Below are 21,525 nucleotides of genomic sequence, written 5' to 3'. Positions count from 1 at the left end.
TGTCTTAGTTAGTAAATATGTTTCAAGTGTTATCTCAAAATGGATCAAATGAGTTTTCATAAACATGCTGTTCTGCATCTCTTGGTGCTTTGCATAAAATGGAATTAGAATATGAGGAAATTTCTGAATCTCTTTTCCACCCACTTTATTGAACTTTAACATGCTGTACAGTCCTCAGTAGCATTTAGTATATTCAATTATCCATCCGTAACTGAATTTTAGCAGCTTTTCATTATCCAAAAGAGGAGCCTTGGCAATGGGTGGCTGTTACCTCTCACCTCCAATCCAGCCATGGGCAACAATCTATATTTCTGTTGATTTGCCTGTTCTGGGCAATTCATATAAATGAAATCACAGTGTGGCTCTTCATCACTGGCTTTGATGTAGCATGATTTTTTTCAAGGTTTATGTTGCAGCATGTACCTGCAATTCATTGTATAAATATTTGATGGAAAAAAAATAAACTCACTGCTTAAATCTGGATCAAAATTCTTTTTCCAAAACAACTAAATTTAGTTATCATGAACCAAAAATCACAGAAATGAAGTATTTTTGAAACATCTATTTTGCCAAAGTCCTACCCTGCATTCATTATTCCAAATTTAAAGTGTAGTGGTTTGTCTTTGAATGGAAAAAATAAAATAATGTTCCAAAGGTAAGTTTGCAAAGTTTAAGGACTACACAATTCCTCAGTGATTCATGGCAATGAAACAATGATAACTTGAGTGAATTTCCATAGAAATGAGGTGAAAAATAACTGAATAAATCTTTTTTTCTCAAAGCCAAATGGAAAGCAAACAAATCAAACAGACAAACAGGAAACTTTTCATGAGAATCTTCATTTGGTTAGACCAAAACCTGAGCATTATCCTTGGCTCCTTATCCTACTCTGCAGCCTCACTTTCTATCATCAGGAAATCATTTCACCTCTGCCTTCAAACATAGATCCAGAGAGTCTGATCACTTCTCACATCATCTCTCACCTGAATTAATGCCATTCTTTCATAACCAGGTCTCTAATTCTGCCCTGTTCTCTTGTTAAAGTGTGAATTAGAACATGTCACGCGTCACTGTGATCACTCATCTTGTTAAAAGGAAAAGCAGACTCTTCATCACATACTGCTTCCCTTCGTTATCAGTTCTGCCTTGTCTCCACCTCTGACAACCTGCCCACTCTGCTTCAGACACCATGCCAGGGCTTTTACCCTGGCTATTCTTTTTGTTCAGATCACTCTTCTGGAAATTTGCTTGGTTTCTTCTCCATACTTCCTTCAAATATTTCAGCTTGTAGTGAATCCTGCCTAGGAAATTTGGCTAGCTGGTTCATTGCTATATCCCCAGTGCCAAATATAGTGCTGTAGTTAAATAGATATTTGTTGAATGAATAGATACGTGGATAAGGAAATACATGATTATGTGTCATTTAACCTCCATGTTAATTCTGACATATGTGGCATGATCTGTCTCCATTTGATGGATGTGGTGAAACAAAGGGGACAACTTGAGAGCTGCGGGTTTGTAAGCCTATTATAGTTGCCTATGAATGGTGTGCATGTGTGCTGAGTCGTTTCAGTTTTGTCCGACTCTTTGCGGCACTATGGTTGAAGCCCACCAGGCTTCTCTGTCCATGGGATTCTCCAGGTAAGAATACTGGAGTGGGTTGCCATGCCCTCCTCCAGGGGATCTTCGTGATCTAGGGATTGAACCCACGTCTCTTATGTCTCCTGCTTTGGCAGGCAAGTTCTTTACCACTAGAGCAAACTGGGAAGCCCTGCCTATGAATAATTTACTCCAAAATTCTTGTTAGGTGAAATGAGATATTCTTTACTATTCGCCTATAAACTACAACATATTTCCTTATTAACAATTAGATTTTTCCATGTATTTTTTTAAATTGTAGAAGTCTTGCTAATCTAATTAATTCATGAGACATTATTGAGAGCCTAAATATATACAGGCATTAATTTAGTCTCTGGGATATACTGATGAACAAGACAGAAAAACCTGGAGTTTATAGTTAAATACATACACAAATTAAGAAAATATTAGAGTTATATGTACAATGCAAAAAATTAAAAGAATGTGGTGTGGCAGGGAGTGCCAGTGGCAACCAGATTGGATGGAATGCTGGATATTCTCCATGTAGCCCTCCTGATCTGCTCTTTGCTCTTCTCCACACTGCTTTATACTTTAGGAGGCTGATCTTTCTGGCCTGGGCTCCCTAGCCATTGACCTCTGGTTGTGTTTGACCAATGGGAACCTTTGACAGAAGATTTGAGAACTGAAAAATGGTGAGGGCTGGGTATATAAACCCCTGAATCTTCCTTGCCAGGTTCCCACTGATGGGGAGAGAGTGTTTTCCTCTATCTCAGGCTGTGTTCTTGTTGGGTGACCCTCTTCATATGTTTTCATGCTCTGAGTTTTAGGAACTGCTCCTTCCCTTACTCTTTCTGCCTGAGGGGTGGTAACCACTCCTTCTTGACTCCTGTAGTGCCCAAGTTTTACATTATATCTTTATTCCCTAATGTATATTATAATAAATCAAGTTATATTACTATAACAAAGTCCCTCTGTTAATTATACTGAAGATCACATTTTTTATTCCCTACCCACCCATGACTGATAAAGGTGGTTAGGCAAGTCCTCTCTGATGAAGTAATGGATGATGTGAGTCTTGAGGAATGCATCCATGAGGAGGGGATTTAGAAAAGATAATCTAGAGAAAGGAAAATATGAGTCAAAGAAAATAAGATGGGATGAGCTCTGTATGTTTGTGGAAGTTGAACAATTTTAGCTCAAGTGGACTAAGCAAAGAGTATGTCAAGCATCTATAGTAAATAAAGGTGAGATCTAGGCAGGTACTAGATCTCTGACTTTGCATTGATGTCCCTATTGTAGTGAAAAAGCAAAGCAAGAAAAATGTATCAGTAAGTGGCAATATTTTGCGTGGTATGCCTTTATCTGATTTGTTTATTTGTTAGTTCTGTGGGGGGTAAAAGAAAACTTACCAAAAATAACTTACATTTTCATTTCCTTTATTTGTAGCACATTTTCTTAAGTCACTTAAGTATTGGAGCAAGAAAAAAGCCATAAAGGAAGTGAATAATTAATAAGGTAAAACATTTATAAGCCGTACTTGCAGTGTACCCTAGTAATATGAAAAAGAATCATTAATTCATTGAGAAGTAATTTGAAGATCAAGTTTATATAGCAATGTATCATTATTCTTTAAACCTAACTTCATTGCATTCTTCTGTTTCTGATACCAAAATGACTTCCTGAGAAACATAGATTTTGTTTCTTTAGAGTTGGCTTTGCTATGTGCTGTGCTCAGTAGCTCAGTCATGTTAGACTCTTTGCGACCCTGTGGACTGCAGCCTGCCAGGCTCCTCTGTGTATGGAATTCTTTAGGCAAGACTACTGGAGTGGGTTGCCATGCCCTTCTCCAAGGGAATCTTCCTGAACCAGAGATCGAACCCATGTCTCTTGTGTCTCTTTTATTGGCAGGCGTGGTTTTTACTGCTGAGTCACCTGGGAATCCCAGAGTTATCTTAGTTATCTCCTTTTCTCTCATGTTTACATTTGGTCAATTTCATCTGTCATCTCCATGCAAGAACAAATTAACTCCTTAGCCTTCTGACCTTCCTTTTTGTTCCCCCTTTATCACTGTATTTTATAGTATTTGCATGTTTAGAATAATATTTGCTGTTTTCTTGGCGTTCCTCTGTCAAGTTGATCGACTACCTTTTGGATTTTTTTGTTTCTCTATCCTAATAAATGAAACCACATTCTGAAAGAATGTTCTGACTCTCTGAAATACATTCATTTCTGGTCAGATGTTATCTTGATATAAAAAAGTAGTTTTGGTAGTGGATAAAACCTAGAATAATACCTGGCATGTGTTAGGTGCTGGGTGAATATTTGCAGGTAGAATAATGCGGCTTGAGAACTCAGTCTCTAATGGTAAAGAGATGAGACTTAATACTGCCATTTACTCCATGGTATTGGAGAAGATATTTAGCTTCTTTAAGCCTCAGTTACCATCTACTATAAAATTGAGGTAATAAGAGTATCTATCCTTCAGGATTGTTTAAGAATTAAATGACATAATGCATGCAAAGGGCTTAGCACAGAGTCTAGGACATAGCAAGCACCTAAATGTTAGCTATTATTTTTAACAGAAATTATTTTGTAACCCAAGAATAGTATATTTTTTAAAGATAGTAAATCATAACAGTAAAATTTTACCAGAATTTATTTTTTGACAAGGTTTTTCATTTATCAAAATATAAAAATTAACCTATTAGTGAGTGAATGGGTAGAAAGTAGAAATCTCTGATACATAAATTAAATTGTACTATACCTTGTTCTCATTTATATGTTTAAGAATAGTGATATCACTTTTTCCTTTTTAATTCATGAATGCCATAGTTTTTAGATGAAGAATGCAACTATCACCTTGATCCTAACTAGACTAAAAATACTGACTATATTTTTTAGTAATATATAATTGACATACAGCATTATATTAGTTTTAGGTATAATTTGTTTTAAAATTAGATCTTTTATGACATTATTCTTATTATTCCAGGAACTGATTTTGATGACAATTAACTAACATGTATGTTGGGTGAGGTTTGTCCAAAAAAATCTAAATAATCACCCCCAATATATGTGCGTGTGTATATGCAACTTCGCACGCAACTTCACTCATACACGCAACAGAACTAAGGACTATTAAAAGAACACATTACTTTGAGATACTTGAAACTCTCTATAAAGGGGACAAGCTATTACTTTATAAGAACTTTTTTTTGAATTACTCCTTTCCACCTGCACTTCGTTCATAAAGAGATTATGTCTATTCCGTCAAGCGCAGATCTGTAGATTCATTGTAACACAGTGTTACTTCTTGGAGAAGGTAGCAGTATTCCCTTAATGAGATGAAACAGTCATAATAAAATCATGAGTACTGACCTTAAGAATTATCTAGGGACACTCTATTTTAGAATTCATATTTTCTTATATGTCTATGATGAAACAACCTGCTTAAGTTTATGAATCTTGATAGTGGAGGACCTAGAATAGAATTCAAACCTCTTTTTCTTTGGACACTGTTTTTTTGTTTTTTTTTTTTTTTAACTAAAAAAAAAAAAAATGTGATCCTGGTTTTCTAGTTCTGGTACCCTGCAACCTTCCCTTAGTAAGGCTTGAACAGTCTTACCTGGGTACCACCATTGTTCCTAGTGCTTTAGACAGCAGCCGTGAAGAGATACCCCACGCCCAAGGTAAGAGAAACCCAAGTAAGACGGTAGGTGTTGCAAGAGGGCATCAGAGGGCAAACGCACTGAAACCACACTCACAGAAAACTAGTCAATATAATCACACTAAGACCACAGCCTTGTCTAACTCAGTGAAACTAAGCCATGCCCATGGGGCGACCCAAGACGGGCGGGTCATGGTGGAGATATTTGACAGAATGTGTCCACTAGAGAAGGGAATGGCAAACCACTTCAGTATTCTTGCCTTGAGAAACCCATGAACAGTATGAAAAGGCAAAATGATAGGATACTGAAAGAGAAACTCCCCAGGTCAGTAGGTGCCCAATATGCTACTGGAGATCAGTGGAGAAATAACTCCAGAAAGAATGAAGGGATGGAGCCAAAGCAAAAACAATACCCAGCTGTGGATGTGACTGGTGATAGAAGCAAGGTCCAATGCTATAAAGAGCAATATTGCATAGGAACCTCGAATGTCAGGTCCATGAATCAAAGCAAATTGGAAGTGGTCAAACAAGAGATGGCAAGAGTGAATGTCAATATTCTAGAAATCAGCAAACTGAAATGGACTGGAATGGGTGAATTTAACTCAGATGACCATTATATCTACTACTGTGGGCAGGAATCCCTCAGAAGAAATTGAGTGGCCATCATGGTCAATAAAAGAGTCCGAAATGCAGTACTTAGATGCAATCTCAAAAAGGACAGAATGATCTCTGTTCGTTTCCAAGACAAACCATTCAATATCACAGTAATCCAAGTCTATGCCCCAACCAGTAATGCTGAAGAAGCTGAAGTTGAATGGTTCTATGAAGACCTACAAGACCTTTTAGAACTAACACCCAAAAAAGATGTCCTTTTCATTATAGGGGACTGGAATGCAAAAGTAGGAAGTCAAGAAACACCTGGAATAACAGGCAAATTTGGCATTGGAATACGGAATGAAGCAGGGCAAAGACTAATAAAGTTTTGCCAAGAAAATGCACTGGTCATAACAAACACCCTCTTCCAACAACACAAGAGAAGACTCTATACATGGACATCACCAGATGGTCAACACCGAACTCTGATTATATTCTTTGCAGCCAAAGATGGAGAAGCTCTATACAGTCAGCAAAAACAAGACCAGGAGCCAACTGTGGCTCAGACCATGAAATCCTTATTGCCAAATTCAGACTTAAATTTAAGAAAGTAGGGAAAACCATTAGACCATTCAGGTATGACCTAAATCAAATCCCTTATGATTATACAATGAAAGTGAGAAATAGATTTAAGGGCCTAGATCTGATAGATAGAGTGCCTGATGAACTATGGAATGAGGTTTGTGACATTGTACAGGAGACAGGGATCAAGACCATTCCCATGGAAAAGGAATGCAAAAAAGCAAAATGGCTGTCTGAGGAGGCCTTACAAATAGCTGTGAAAAGAAGAGAAGCGAAAAGCAAAGGAGAAAAGGAAAGATATAAACATCTGAATGCAGAGTTCCAAAGAATAGCAAGAAGAGAAAGAAAGCCTTCTTCCACGATCAATGCAAAGAAATAGAGGAAAACAACAGAATGGGAAAGACTAGGGATCTCTTCAAGAAAATCACAGATACCAAGGGAACATTTCATGCAAAGATGAGCTCGATAAAGGACAGAAATGGTATGGACCTAACAGAAGCAGAAGATATTAAGAAGAGATAGCAAGAATACACAGAACTGTACAAAAAAGATCTTCACGACCCAGATAATCATGATGGTGTGATCACTCACCTACAGCCAGACATCCTGGAATGTGAAGTCAAGTGGGCCTTAGAAAGCATCACTACGAACAGAGCTAGTGGAGGTGATGGAATTCCAGTTGAGCTATTCCAAATCCTGAAAGATGATGCTGTGAAAGTGCAGCACTCAATATGCCAGCAAATTTGGAAAACTCAGCAGTAGCCATAGGACTGGAAAAGGTCAGTGTTCATTCCAATCCCAAAGAAAGGCAATGCCAAAGAATGCTCAAACTACCGCACAATTGCACTCATCTCACACGCTAGTAAAGTAATGCTCAAAATTCTCCAAGCTAGGCTTCAGCAATATGTGAACCGTGAACTTCCTGATGTTCAAGCTGGTTTTAGAAAAGGCAGAGGAACCAGAGATCAAATTGCCAACATCCGCTGGATCATAGAAAAAGCAAGAGAGTTCCAGAAAAACATCTATTTCTGCTTTATTGACTCTGCCAAAGCCTTTCACTGTGTGGATCACAATAAACTGGAAAATTCTGAAAGAGATGGGAATACCAGACCACCTGACCTGCCTCTTGAGAAACCTATATGCAGGTCAGGAAGCAACAGTTAGAGCTGGACATGGAACAACAGACTGGTTCCAAATAGGAAAAGGAGTACGTCAAGGCTGTATATTGTCACCCTGCTTATTTAACTTATATGCAGAGTACATCATGTGAAATGCTGGACTGGAAGAAACACAAACTGGAATCAAGATTGCCGGGAGAAATATCAATAACCTCAGATATGCAGATGACACCACCCTTATGGCAGAAAGTGAAGAGGAACTCAAAAGCCTCTTGATGAAAGTGAAAGTGGAGAGTGAAAAAGTTGGCTTAAAGCTCAACATTCAGAAAATGAAGATCATGGAATCCGGTCCCACCACTTCATGGCAAATAGATGGGGAAACAGTGGAAACAGTGTCAGACTTTATTTTTCTGGGCTCCAAAATCACTGCAGACGCTGACTGCAGCCATGAAATTAAAAGACACTTACTCCTTGGAAGGAAAGTTATGACCAACCTAGATAGCATATTCAAAAGCAGAGACATTACTTTGCCAACAAAGGTTCGTCTAGTCAAGGCTATGGTTTTTCCTGTGGTCATGTATGGATGTGAGAGTTGGACTGTGAAGAAGGCTGAGTGCTGAAGAATTGATGCTTTTGAACTGTGGTGTTGGAGAAGACTCTTGAGAGTCCCTTGGACTGCAAGGAGATCCAACCAGTCCATTCTGAAGGAGATCAGCCCTGGGTGTTCTTTGGAAGGAATGATGCTAAAGCTGAAACTCCAGTACTTTGGCCACCTCATGTGAAGAGTTGACTCATTGGAAAAGACTCTGAGGGTGGGAGGGATTGAGGGCAGGAGGAGAAGGGGACGACAGAGGATGAGATGGCTGGATGGCATCACTGACTCGATGGACGTGAGTCTGAATGAACTCCAGGAGTTAGTGATGGACAGGAAGGCCTGGTGTGCTACGATTCATGGGGTCGCAAAGAGTCGGACATGACTGAGCGACTGATCTGATCTGATGGATGGAGGTGCTTCTCTTTCATCTCCCTCTTTATCAGTGTACATCTCTGGTTATTTGAAACATCAGGTATTCTCTCTTTCCACTGAATGTACCATTTGGAATTTCAACCCATTTTCTTTTGTCTGTTTATACAAAGGCACTAAGACCTCTGAGGATGTTTTAGTTTTGGCATGATATGTCAGCCAAGAGATCCCAGAATGCACAGGGACAGTGGGAGGTGGGGAGTGTAGGGGGAGTCAATATTCTCACTACACACCTTTGTAAATTCAAATCACATTTCTCTAGTATTATAGGTTCTATTTCCTAATAGCATCTTGGGAGGACTAATAAGTATAGGAAATTTTCACATAGGTATTTCCCAGAGCTCATGGGAAAAGTTAAAGGAAGTATGTTCTCATAAATAAAGCTGAGTTAATTAAAAGCCAGTGCAGCAGCCAATACACAGAATATTTTAAGGAAAAAAATGACATACACTTTCAAATGCCAAATGTTATCAGAAAAGACAGTATTTTATTTAGGAAAAATATATAAAAGGATATCATAAAAACCTATATTTAGTGTCACTGAGTAAACAATATTATGTGTCTGATGTGAAGACTCACAAAGAAAGATTCTCTCCTTCTAGGTGTAATCATGGTGTTTTCTAAAGTGTCCACAAAAAGCAAGGAGTTTTTACTGAAATTTGTAAATAGGTTAATTGAAACAAAGTTTTGTTTTTTATTAAGAAGGTATATTGTTTTGGAATGACTATTTCTGAAATTAGTATGTGACTAAGTAGCTTATTTTATATTAACATACTAATATGTATGGCCCACAGTTTATTTTCTCCTGTTGCATTTTTCCTAAAACTCTTATCCAGAGAAAAACTTCTTTTGCTGTGGATAAAAGGTAAACTATCCCTGATACGCTCCACTTGAACTGCTGCTCTTGGCCCTAGACCTGGGGTTGACTGGCAGAATGGACCCCTCAGCAACTTTCTCATTTTTGGGGTTTTCCAAAAGAAATGGCTGATTAAAAGCTCCCGTTTAGATGTTACTATGGTTGGGAAGAACAGTCCCATAACTACTTAATGACAAATGCATTTCCTTCTGGTAGGGTTCTCATTCCTTCCCTTGTTTGCTCCATCTGGAGAGGCCTGGGCACCCATACAAAAGTCAACAGTACCTTAACACAGACACATTAGGTGGGGCTGCCCCTGCACCAGATACCAGAGAGAGAGATTATTGGCATAATACACCAGGGTACTATGCCAGCTCCAGATTCTTTGATGCTGAGATGAGGGACATGGGAGGGAAGGCTAGGATGGAATGACCAAAGCCTCCATCTGTCTTTCTACCGAATGTGCTAAGCTTTAGACACTGCAGTGTTTTCAAAAATAATAAAAAAAAATATTTTGCTCATTAACTTTTTAAGTCCTGCTGACTTTGTGAAATCAATATAGCAGATTGTAATTGATTTATGAAGTGAAAAACCCCTGCCTGACCAGTAAGCTCGGCAGTCGCTGCTCTCAACACCGTGCCCTTCTGCTCATTAGTACACTTAGCGTGAGCCAAGGACGCCGTCAAAACTGGAAGGCTCAAGCCCGCTGCAGACAGACTGTTTAAGATGTAGCTTGCATTGTCTCCCTGGGGTCTTATGCTCTCTTCCTGTCTCTCTTCCTACCGAGGTCAGCTGAAGGACTTCAGCTTCTTTCTCACAGTCCCTAATGTCCTTAGAATACCTTACTGGAAAGGCAAGCCTCCATTTATATCAGTCTTTTGACATTTTAATTTATTTGCTACTTTCCCGTTTCTCTCACCCTTTCCTGTCTCTCTTAGCTTATCTTACTTAGCTTGTCTTTTGCCATCTGATCTTGTCAGCTCATTGATCTTTTATTTTTATATTTTTAAACTTGCAAGGTGAACAAAATTTCTTTTTGCTATTTTGCTTTTTGCTTTTGCCTAACTTCAGCACTTACTCTTTCATTCCTAAGACATTTTATACTTTTTCCTGCCAACCCCTATATAATTATGTTCGCCTGCCACCCTTAAAAACTGAAGTAACTGCTGTAAGTTAGGTATCATTGTAGGTGCTTTACATCAAATTATCTTTTCTAAAAGCATGTAACCAAGTATTATCCCTGATTACAGGTGAGGAAACAGATCCAGAGAGGTCAAGTAACTAGTTTGAATCACTCAATTAGTGAAGGGCAGTGACGATACTTGAAAGTAATTCCTTTTTACTCTAAATCCTATTTCTTTTTCTTTTTTTTTTCCAGTATAAAATAATGCTTCCATTTGCCTCTGTTTTACTTTAAAATGCTTAACTAGCAAAATCTAGCTCTTGGCTGCCCTTAACAGAACTCATTCTCTTTAATGCCGCTCTTTCAAATAACCCTGCTGTGCAAGCTGCCAGAACGCAAATGTATTTATCACAAGATTTGGTTTACCCTGATATATTGGTCGGTTTACCCTTTCCACTGAGTTTTCATGTATCTGGTAGTATGGAGCCCCTCGTATTATCATTAAAGGTAGAGGGGAGCATTCTCATGTTGTCAAAAGTCACCAAGAACAATCCCATAACCTAGAAAAATGAACAGATAGTCAAGCCAAATTGGCAACCTTTGGGAACTTTGTGCAGATTGCATCTTCTCTTTGTTCTTTGATGCTACTTTGGGAGCAAGTAAGTGGTAAAATTATAGAGCACTGCAGCAGCAGGAAAGAGATGCAATGTCCTGACTTGTTAAGTGGTTGAAGGTACCTGGGGTTTCCCTGTACAGGTACTGTGTATTGCAGTTAAGGGTCGTGCCACATCCATAATGCATTAGTTTATAGGAAGTTAATAGGTTCCATCCATCTGGAGTCTTGCATAATTTTGCAGTAGCATCGGGCATTATTGTCATTCAGGATGTGCAATATTCTACCAAAAAAGAACCACAGATCCCATATTAAAACAGCTGCAGATTTAGATTTAGCTACAGTAGGGAGAAAATATTGTGCTATGGAGGTTGGCCAGAAGAGCAATGGAGATATGCTGTAAATGAGGGGGAGGAGAAAGAAATTGAGGTCAAGCTGCCAAGAAAGACAGAAATGGAAGCAGGGGAGGGTAATTCATATGGTCAGTGGCAATTCAAAAGAACTTAAAATCCAAGACAAGAATGGAGAATACAGGGTGAGTGATGGCTGAGTGAGCTGATGAAATTTTAAAGCAGGAGGTGGTCTAACCAGAACAGTGCTTACAAATATAAATGAAGGGATAAGGAAAATAGCTATAAATGTGATAATTCATCCTTAGGACTTACTGTAGGCAGGCTATTGATTTAGGAATAAACTGCTAGAAAAGCTATTGATGCTTGATGTGATCAATATCTAAGAAAAGAGTTCTGGTCTACAAGGAATCAGAGCAAATCCAGACCGTTACAGGATTTGAGACTATCTTGGAACCCTTGGACTAGACAGCTGTCTTCTAATAATGGACCCTCATGAGATTAACTAGTCGTGTCTTGGGATAAAATATTGGAGGGATCAGTTGGTTCAACTTTGGAAAACTGAGGTAGCAAAATCTATTTCAATAGAATTGTGGCCTTCTGAGATTCTCATTAACTTCAGGGCCATCTGACTTTTCTATTCACTGGACTCATTTAGTCACAGATGGGTAGGAAGGTCTCAAGGGTTTTAGTTTCCATTCGATTCTGATTTCAGCTTGGGAAATGGAAAAGACCAGTGACAGCTATTGCAATACTGGACTTCTCTTTCCTCTGTGGAGCCAGAAGTGGCTACCCTATGCAGTTCGCACTAACAGAGCAAGCAGACAGAAAGCGTTTCCCTTATCCTTGTGTTTGGCTCCCTAAAACCATTGTTTTCTCTGCTTTATGGTACACCCAGCTTAGGAGACTAGACAAGGAACATAGTGGGCTCTAATTCAGCAATTGACTTCGTTGGTGGAGTGAAGGAAATGCTGGTTACTGACCATCAGTGGACAGTCATCCTCTTGACATGTATCCCTAACTTCTGTCTGCTCCCCTGCTTTAGAAATGAAATATTAACTGATTTGCTTGATGATCAGGAAATATATGTGGTACCTTACAAGTTACTAGACCTCTCCAAACTTTAAAAGAGAAATGTCTCTAATACTAAGAGATAATTTTGTTTTCCTTTTCTTTTGAACATGAAAACATAAAAAACCTGATGGTTAACCACCTGCTGTTCCATCACTGCGTCAAGAAAGCAAAGAGGCAAACCAAAACAAAACCAAAGTTGGTGTTGTTTTAAGTCTGAAAATACAGGAAATTACAGGACCATTTCAAAGAGACCATTTCAAAGGGCTTTCTCTCCACAAAAGAGAATTTTGTAAAATTTGAAAAACTTTGAAAATTCTGGAGTTCTGTGATGATGAAATACAGTGGAGCAAATATTTATTGGGCACTCTGTATGCGTTTTACCTACATCATCTTATTCATCCCCCCCCCAAAGTCTATGCCATATATGCTGTTTACTTCTCATTTTACTGATGTAGCCGCTGAGGCAAAGAATAGTTAACTAACTCTTCCAGGTATCAGGGTCAGAATACAGTAGAGCCATTACCTAAACCAGCAAATTTCCATATAAGTCCGGACTCTGGACATAGACTTTTCTGCTTCTGTGACTCAGAATCTTCCTGTTGGAAACTCTTACATTATTTATTTATTAAAATACGTGAATGGGGCAAAATTCTGTAGGTGTGTTCTAATACTGTGAATAAACTAAAATCCAACAGAGTACCATTCTAGTCAATAAATATGTAATTCTCTCACTTAGAATGACTGATTTCTCAAAGTCATATTTAAAAAATAGTATGTGAAGAGAGGATATGTTATGAAGGGGCTCATGACTTTATCGGCAAGATTCAATAAAGATTTCCTTCATATGACTGGCTTTGTATACTTCACATATTTCATAATAATTCAGGGTAGGAAATAATTTAGAACCACATGTGTTTTCATGGTACTTTTTTATTCAATTAAAAATCCTTGATGAAATATGTGACATGTTTAGTAAATATATTCACTGAAACTTTCTGAATTACAAAAATTTTATTTGCTATTTGGGATTTCTTTCAGCCCCACTCCTCTCTTGTTTTTAAGATTATGGTAGATCACTTAACATGAAATCTATCCTCTTAACACATTTTCAGGAGCCCAGGACAGTATTGTTAATTACGGGCACAATGTTGTATAGCAAATCTCTAGAATTTATTCAATCTTTTATAACTGAAACTTTGTACCCATTGGAAGCAGCTCCCCATTGTCTTAATTCTCTAGCATCATATTTTCAGAAATGACATTAAAAGCATGTGCCTATACTTTATGTCACTCATGATGGTACATAACAGTTTGGATTTCTAGATATAGTTTTTCTTTTTGGTTTTTCTATACTTAGGAATAAAAGTTTGACTATGTGTTATTTTTCCTAAAAAGGTTGGTTCCATATATATTAAGCAAGAATTCTGAAATTTATGAACTATTTCGTGTCATTTCCAAATTAAAATGTGAGTGATCTAGACATATATGAGGCAAGTATTTTAAAGTTTTGATATTTAAAGTGAAGTCGCTCAGTCGTGTCCGACTCTTTGCAACCCAATGGACTGTAGCCTACCAGGCTCTGAGGAGCCTCTCAGTCCATGAAATTTTCCAGGCAAAAGTAATGGAGAGGCAAGTATGACTTATTTTAAATCAGTGACAGCTTAAAGCATAGGATTTATAATAGTACCTACCTATCCATCTCAGAAAGAGAATCTTGTTTCTTTTCTCCTTTGTTATGTAAAAGCATTTCCTCTCTGTTATAAACAAAACAGTAACTCCTTATCTAACAATGGTAGGTAGCTGATTTAAGTGTTCTTTCTTTCGTTTTTACCTTAAAACAAACAAGGCCCTGTTCATTTTTAAAAAATTTAGAACACATTTGGAAGTCCTTCAGATAGGGATGCTGCTGCTGCTGCTGCTAAGTCACTTCAGTCGTGTCCGACTCTGTGTGACCCCATAGACGGCAGCCCACCAGGCTTCCCCATCCCTGGGATTCTCCAGGCAAGAACACTAGAGTGGGTTGCCATTTCCTTCTCCAATGCATGAAAGTGAAAAGTGAATGTGAAGTTGCTCAGTCATATCCAACTCTTAGCGACCCCATGGACAGCAACCCATCAAGCTCCTCCATCCATGGGATTCTCCATGCAAGAGTACTGGAGTGGGGTGCCATTGCCTTCTCCAAGATAGGGATGCTAATGTTCTTCTTATTCTCTATTCTACACATGGCAATAAACAGCAGGATATTATTCCTTATGAGAGCTCTGAACCTGGGCCACTTCTATAGTTTCTAAAATTTTGTTGCTAAGCTCAGGCTCTGGGTTTATCACAAGGTCATATATATCACATACATTTTAGATCTTTTAAACAAATTTTGCCTTCTCAATCCCTTAATATAGTCTCCTACTAATTTATATTAGTCATTTGTTTTAGACAGTGGAACTACCAACCATTAGCTAATGCTCATGGAAATATTTAGACAGAAATTATATTGAAATTCATATGAAATACCCAATAAATTTTCCATACTAGAAATTTCAATTTTGATATATTTCAGTAACCAAATGATAAACCCATGTTTAGTTATGTAGAAAATAACTACTGTTAGAAAAAATATATATATACATATATATAGGCATGCTTTCTACTAAGAGGTCAATGATTCCTTATACATCTTGCCAATAAACCTTCTTCAACATAAAATTCAGACTTTTTTGGATGAAGTGAATGATGAGAACAAAGACACTCAGTCCTGAGAATGAAATTGTTTTGAGTAAACAGTGAGTGGATAAGTCTGATAGGAAACTAATGAGAAGTAAGTTTAGTCTGGATTGAAGAGGGCTGAAAATGCAAAACTTCTAATTTCACCATTTTTCTTTATGAAAGTCATTGTAGATTTTTAAATAAGGGATGACATCATTATAGCAATGTTATATGAAGAACTCTTTCAACATTTTATAGGGCATACTGTTAATGAGGTTATTGCAGTAATCTGTGTAGAAGGTGATGAGGGCAGGAATAAAAGTTGTGATGAGGAAAATGGAAAGTAGTCCTGTGGATTCCAGAGCTTGAAGGATGTTTGACACATGCTGTTCTCTGAGATGTTCTTCTGTCCATTCTCTGCCTTACTAATTCCTTAAGTTCAGGTGTCAACTGAAATGTTTTTGTTTTCAGGGAAGCCTCCCTTGATCCCATAAACCAAGGGCCCATTACATTTATATGCCTTCCAACACCATGTTCTTTATGTTGCCATGTTAGACATACTTATAATTTTTATTTAGCTATTTGTAAATATTTTTTAAGGTCTTCCCTATCAGGCTTTAACTCTTACAATGGCAAGTATCATGTTTGTTTTATTCACTATAACATCACTAGTACCTAACAGATAAGTACTCAACAAATTTTTGTGGACTAACTAGTTTTACTGACTTGTTCAGTACACAGGAAAATGGAAAGGGTAAGTGGGTAGGAAAGAGTCAAGTTTAACTCATGTTGAAGTTATTGGCCCTTCATTTACACTTAGAATAAGTGAACTTATATATTTTGCTATGAGCAGTTTTGATTAAAGAAGTGAAATATTGTGTATTAACTTAGAGCAACAGAAAGGGATGGCTACTAAATGGAGAAAACAGCAGAGAACAGGGAGACAGGATTTACAAGAAGCCTGTGGCCTTGACTGATTAGATGGAGAACCAGACAATTTTGTGGATGCTCTGGCACAAAGCCACTGTTAATCCTTAAAGGTTATACACAAACTGTTAAGCCAAACACTTTGTACTTGATAGTCATAGATTTAGAATGTTAGATAGTCCAAAGAGAAATCAAAGACAGATCAGTTCCAAATTCTTGACTTCTCTTCACAGTATCCAGCCAAAGTATCAGGCTTTGAAAGAAAGTCTCCAGAAAGGGAAACCTTTCTGGTTTCTCTTTTACTTGCACCAATAGGTGCTGACTCAGAAGCCAACCTGATCAGTAAATCACAGCTAAGTCAAGTACATATTTCTTCAAAACTCTTTGTCATCTGCTTTAATACTTTGCAGAGGAAGCCCGTGTGTATATGTTCACACTCCCTGATACCACTTAATACTACTGATTATCTGTAAGTGCCTTTATTAGAAAAGGTGCTATGGTCAGAACTGTGTGTTTTGTAAGTGCTCCTTCTTAGTGATCAGTAATTGGGTGAGTTGTCAGTTGTAGAGTCACATCCTGATTTGCTTAGATTGAAGCAGTCTTTTCTAAATGACAGGATGCTGATTTTAAATGTGACTGAAGCATGATCCTTTTGGTCAGATAGAAAATGGCACATCTTAATGGAGTCTAAAATACCAGATTACTCATCTCTTCATCAAGAACCTTTGATTCAAAGTCTAATGTTTCAGAATTGCTTCTGCAGATTTTAGGCCTATTCTTGATTCAGAGCTTGTATTGACCTGGGCTGGAATCAGTTTTTTTTCCTAGAAAAAACAGGTATTACAAAGAACTCTTAAAATTCGATATGAAGAAAAATAATCCAGTAAAATATGGGCAAAAGTCTTGAACAAATATATCAGAAAAAATATACAAGTAGTTGATAAGCACATAAACAGATGCTCATTGTTACTAAATATCAGGTAAATTCATATTAAAACCATATGGAGATACATTTTATACCCACTAGAATAACTAAATTGAACCAAAACTAAAAATCTGACATATTAAATGTTATAGATGATGTGAACCAATGAAACTCTTATGCTTTACTGAGGGAATGTAAAATAGTACAATTGCATTAGAAAACAGTTTGGGAGATTCTTTAAAAAGAAAAGTATAGGTATTTCCCTGAGAGTTCAGTGGATAAGACTCTACTCCCAATGCAGGGGTCATGGGTTATATCTTTGGCCTGGGAACTAAGATCCCACATGCCTCACAATGCAGCCTATATATATATTTATTTTATATATATAATAAACAAATGGAAAAGTATAAATCTACTCTATAAGCCAGCAATTACAATACTAAATATTTATCCAAAAGAAATAAAAATGTATGTTTCAGGAAAACTTACACACTTGTACTGCTAGCTGTTCCAGCTTAATTTATAGTAGTCAAAAACTGGAAACAATCTAAATGTCCACCAACAGATGAATGCACAAATAAGCGTGCTGTGTATGAATATACAAATGAATGCTGCTAGCAATAAAAAATACATTGCTAATAAGTATGTCTTTATATTACTTTATTCATCTAAAGTAGTAACTTAAACCAGCTTAGGTCACCACATGCTCTGAATCAGGACTGGGCCTAAAATTGTATAGAGCAGAAGAAACCAAATACAGAATACATTGGATAATTCCATTTATATCAAGTTCAAAAGTAGGCAAAATTAATGTATAGTGATAGAAACAAATCTGTGGTTGTCTGGTACAGAGGTGAGGAGATGGACTCCAGAAGGACACAGGATAACTTCCTTGGTGGTGAAATCTTTCTATGTGTGGTAATTACAGCCGTGTATGCAATTGTCACGGAGAAGGCAATGGCAACCCACTCCAGTACTCTTGCCTGGAAAATCCCATGGACGGAGGAGGCTAGTAGGCTGCCGTCTATGGGGTTGCACAGAGTCAGACACGACTGAAGCGACTTAGCAGCAGCAGCAGCAGCATGCAATTGTCAAACCTATCAAACCAAACATTTTAAGTCTGTAATTTGTTGTATGAAAATTATACCTCAATAAAAATGGATAAATAAAGGAGTAGTAGGTAATTAATTTAAGAGCCTAACAAAATTGTTTTGAAGCGTATTTAATTTCCATAAGAGCATTTTGGCACTTTGAAAAACATATATGCTGCTAATGAGAATGCCATTAAAGCAGATTTTTTTAAAAAAAGTAAAAAAGTACTTGGTTACCAAAAGTTTGGTTATTATGAGATTTACATTTCCAAGCACACTTTATTTTTCATTTCAATTCAGGCTGTTCTTGTCACTTATTAATCCATATTAATGAGAGCTCATTGTAATGTCAGTGTTAGTGTCATATCAAAAAATGTGGAAAGGTCTGGTAGGTGGACTTTTCTGCTAATTGCCATTTTTTTCATCAAGATCCAAGCATTAGAGTCTTTGTTTTTCATCTCAACTGAAAATTAAAATGTCTGACATTTGTTTATAAAGTTATTAAAATTCTTTTCAAAGAACAGGCTATGAATTATTTTAAACAATTAAAAAGAACTGTTCTTGATCCTCAAATATAATAGCATATTTTTTTTTTCTTGACATACATGAAAATTGCTTGTGGTTGATGATTTTTAATACTGACATCTCTAAAAGTTTATTTTTCTCTACTGTTTTTTGTCCTACATTTCTATATATGTGAAATGTATTTAAAGGTTCAATTTTATAGAAACTTTAAATAGTATCTCTGTAAAGCTTCTAATATTATGGATTTATTTATGTTAATGTCTTATCAGGAAATATAATTTATAAGATAAATTTTTATCACCTGAAGGAAGTAATGTAACAATTTGGATGGGCCTGTTAAGGCCAAAGTTAACTATTCTCCAAGTGTAAATATACCAAAAATATCATTATATTGAAAAGAGGAGGAAAATAATTAATATTTTGGAATTAATAAAAGTTATTTAAAGATAGTATGTATATTACGGGAAATTTGAATGAATCATGTGATATGGTTAAGAAAAGAGTTAAATTTTGAAGCCAAATAACTAAGAAGGGAGAAAATGAGCATCCTGTGGGAGAAATAAAGCTTTGTTTATCGAAGTGGAACCTGAAAACCACAATAAATTGGTGATATATTGTCAAATTCAAAAGTAGGTGTGCGATGGCAACATTTAAAAAAGCTTAAGTGGAGTGTGGGGTTCAAGACATTATAAAGGCTATTAAAGACCATAGCTTCAAGGGAAAAAGATGAGAATTTTCAAAAGTCATGGGGGGTTAAATAGAGAAATATTACTGCATTTAATTTTCCAGTTCCTGAAACAAATATGATATAAACAGAATGAAATATACTGAAATACACTGTATTGTTTTAAAACAAAAGTATACACTCTGATCTTGTGTGTGTATATATATATTTATATATACTTTCACATGGACTCTGGTGGCTCAGACCGCAAAGCTTCTGCCTACAGTGTGGGAGACACTGGTTCGATCCCTGGGTCAGGAAGATCCTCTGGAGAAGGAAATGCCAACCCATTCCAGTACTCTTGCCTGGAAAATCCCGTGGATGGAGCAGCGTGGTAGGCTACATTTCATGGGGTCGCAAAGAGTCGGACATGACTGAGTGACTTCACTTTCACTTTCATACTTTCATTTTATATATATATATATATATGTGTGTGTGTGTGTGTGTGTGTGTGTGTGTTGTGTATATATCTATATCTATATAAGACTTTGGCCAAGAATAAGATCTAGTGCAGAAAAAAAGGCTGGTGTGAATTTATAAAAATAGTAGAAATGACAAGGTTTTTTGTTGAAAACCAGTTATATCAGTGTTATATTTTTGTTAGCAATTCACAATTGGCAGGGCTTTCCTGCATATTCAGTGAAGAGTGAGTGGCTTATACTGCTCTTACTAACACAGTAAGGATGATGGCAGTTGCCATTTATTGATTACTTATTATTTATAAGCCTTCTGCTGGGTACTTTACATAAAACAGTCCCAGCATATGAATGAATTATACACCTCATTGTATTATATGAACTTGGAGCTAGATACATGGCACAAAGCCACACAGATGTTAAAGATAAAATAGGGATTTAAGCACAGTCTTATGCTTATTCTAAAATTTGTGATTATTCTACTTCACTCTGTTCCCTGTTTACTGTGTCTCCTGTAATTAAAGACCAATTTGATAAATCTTCATTTTTTTCCCCTTAATCACAGAAAGGAGGAAAAGGCTAGAAAGAGACCAAATAATGCACATACCCAGAAATGCAAATAAGTTTGCATGAAGGGAAGAAGAAATATGGCAAGCTTTGCATAATTAATAAATAAGATTTTTCTGTTTAATTTGGTTGAGGGCATCTCCATAGTTGAACACTGAAGTTGGCTGAGATCTTATTTCTATAATCTAAAGGAAAAAATGAAGGAATATCAAGAAGAAAGAGCAAGCTTACAGAGAATGAAGATATATATTCTGAGTTTCCTTTTAGGTTTAATTCAAATATTATTTGGGCAATCATCTGTTAACTTTTGAACTAGTTCTGCCTGAAGTCTAGGAAAAGACAGACTTTGGCTTTTGAGAAAGTACAGTCTTGATGATTTCTGAAAATACTGTCATTATCTAGACACAGATTTTCTGGTTATATTTAGTGATATTTCAGGTCATAATCATCTCAAAATTTCTTTAGCTCTCACTTTGAAATATATTTTCTTAGCATTATTAGTATGTTATATGAAAGTAGGTGCTAAAAATTGCCCTAATAGAAGACTTTTATTTTTGTTTTTCAAAGATATATGTCTTTTGTTGGTTATGAGGAAGACCACTTGGCTTCTGGCCACCAGTTACCTCACTGAACTTAAAAATGATATTACCATGGATATCTTAGAAGAAAATAATAGCTGTTAAATACTTGCTATTTATAGAGAAGAAGCTGATTCATATGTGCAGAAAATATATGGATGTTTTTCTAAGAAATGGTGTTATAAAACCAAAGTGTAAATTCAAAAAATACAACAGAAGAAGTGTAAAGAAATCCCAGTGGCCATACTGACAGACCATAAACTTTTGTAGTTGCTTGAATCTAACTACATCTGATCCTGTGATCAGTTCAGTTCAGTCGCTCAGTCGTGTCCGACTCTTTGTGACCCCATGAATCGCAGCACACCAGAAATCCCTGTCCATCACCAAATCCCAGAGTTCACCCAAACTCATGTCCATCAAGTCAGTGATGCCATCCAGCCATCTCATCCTCTGTCGTTCCCTTCTCCTCCTG

At 36.9% G+C, this 21,525-nt stretch overlaps 2 protein-coding genes across 4 annotated transcripts in view; one reads left to right on the top strand and one right to left on the bottom strand.

Annotated features, from left to right (window-relative positions):
- The window catches only part of CTNNA3 (catenin alpha 3), a 1,910,358-nt gene that overhangs the window by 747,906 nt on the left and 1,140,927 nt on the right, over positions 1 to 21,525 (top strand). The window lies entirely within an intron of this gene.
- LRRTM3 (leucine rich repeat transmembrane neuronal 3) overlaps positions 1 to 21,525 on the bottom strand; it is a 212,636-nt gene that overhangs the window by 141,718 nt on the left and 49,393 nt on the right. The gene's annotated exons all lie outside the window — the stretch shown is intronic.

Source organism: Bos indicus x Bos taurus, chromosome 28 (genome assembly GCF_003369695.1).
Source record: "Bos indicus x Bos taurus breed Angus x Brahman F1 hybrid chromosome 28, Bos_hybrid_MaternalHap_v2.0, whole genome shotgun sequence".
Taxonomy (NCBI): Eukaryota; Metazoa; Chordata; class Mammalia; order Artiodactyla; family Bovidae; genus Bos; species Bos indicus x Bos taurus.
Note: the sequence above shows the minus strand (reverse complement) of the source record. Positions and strands in the feature narration are given on the sequence as shown.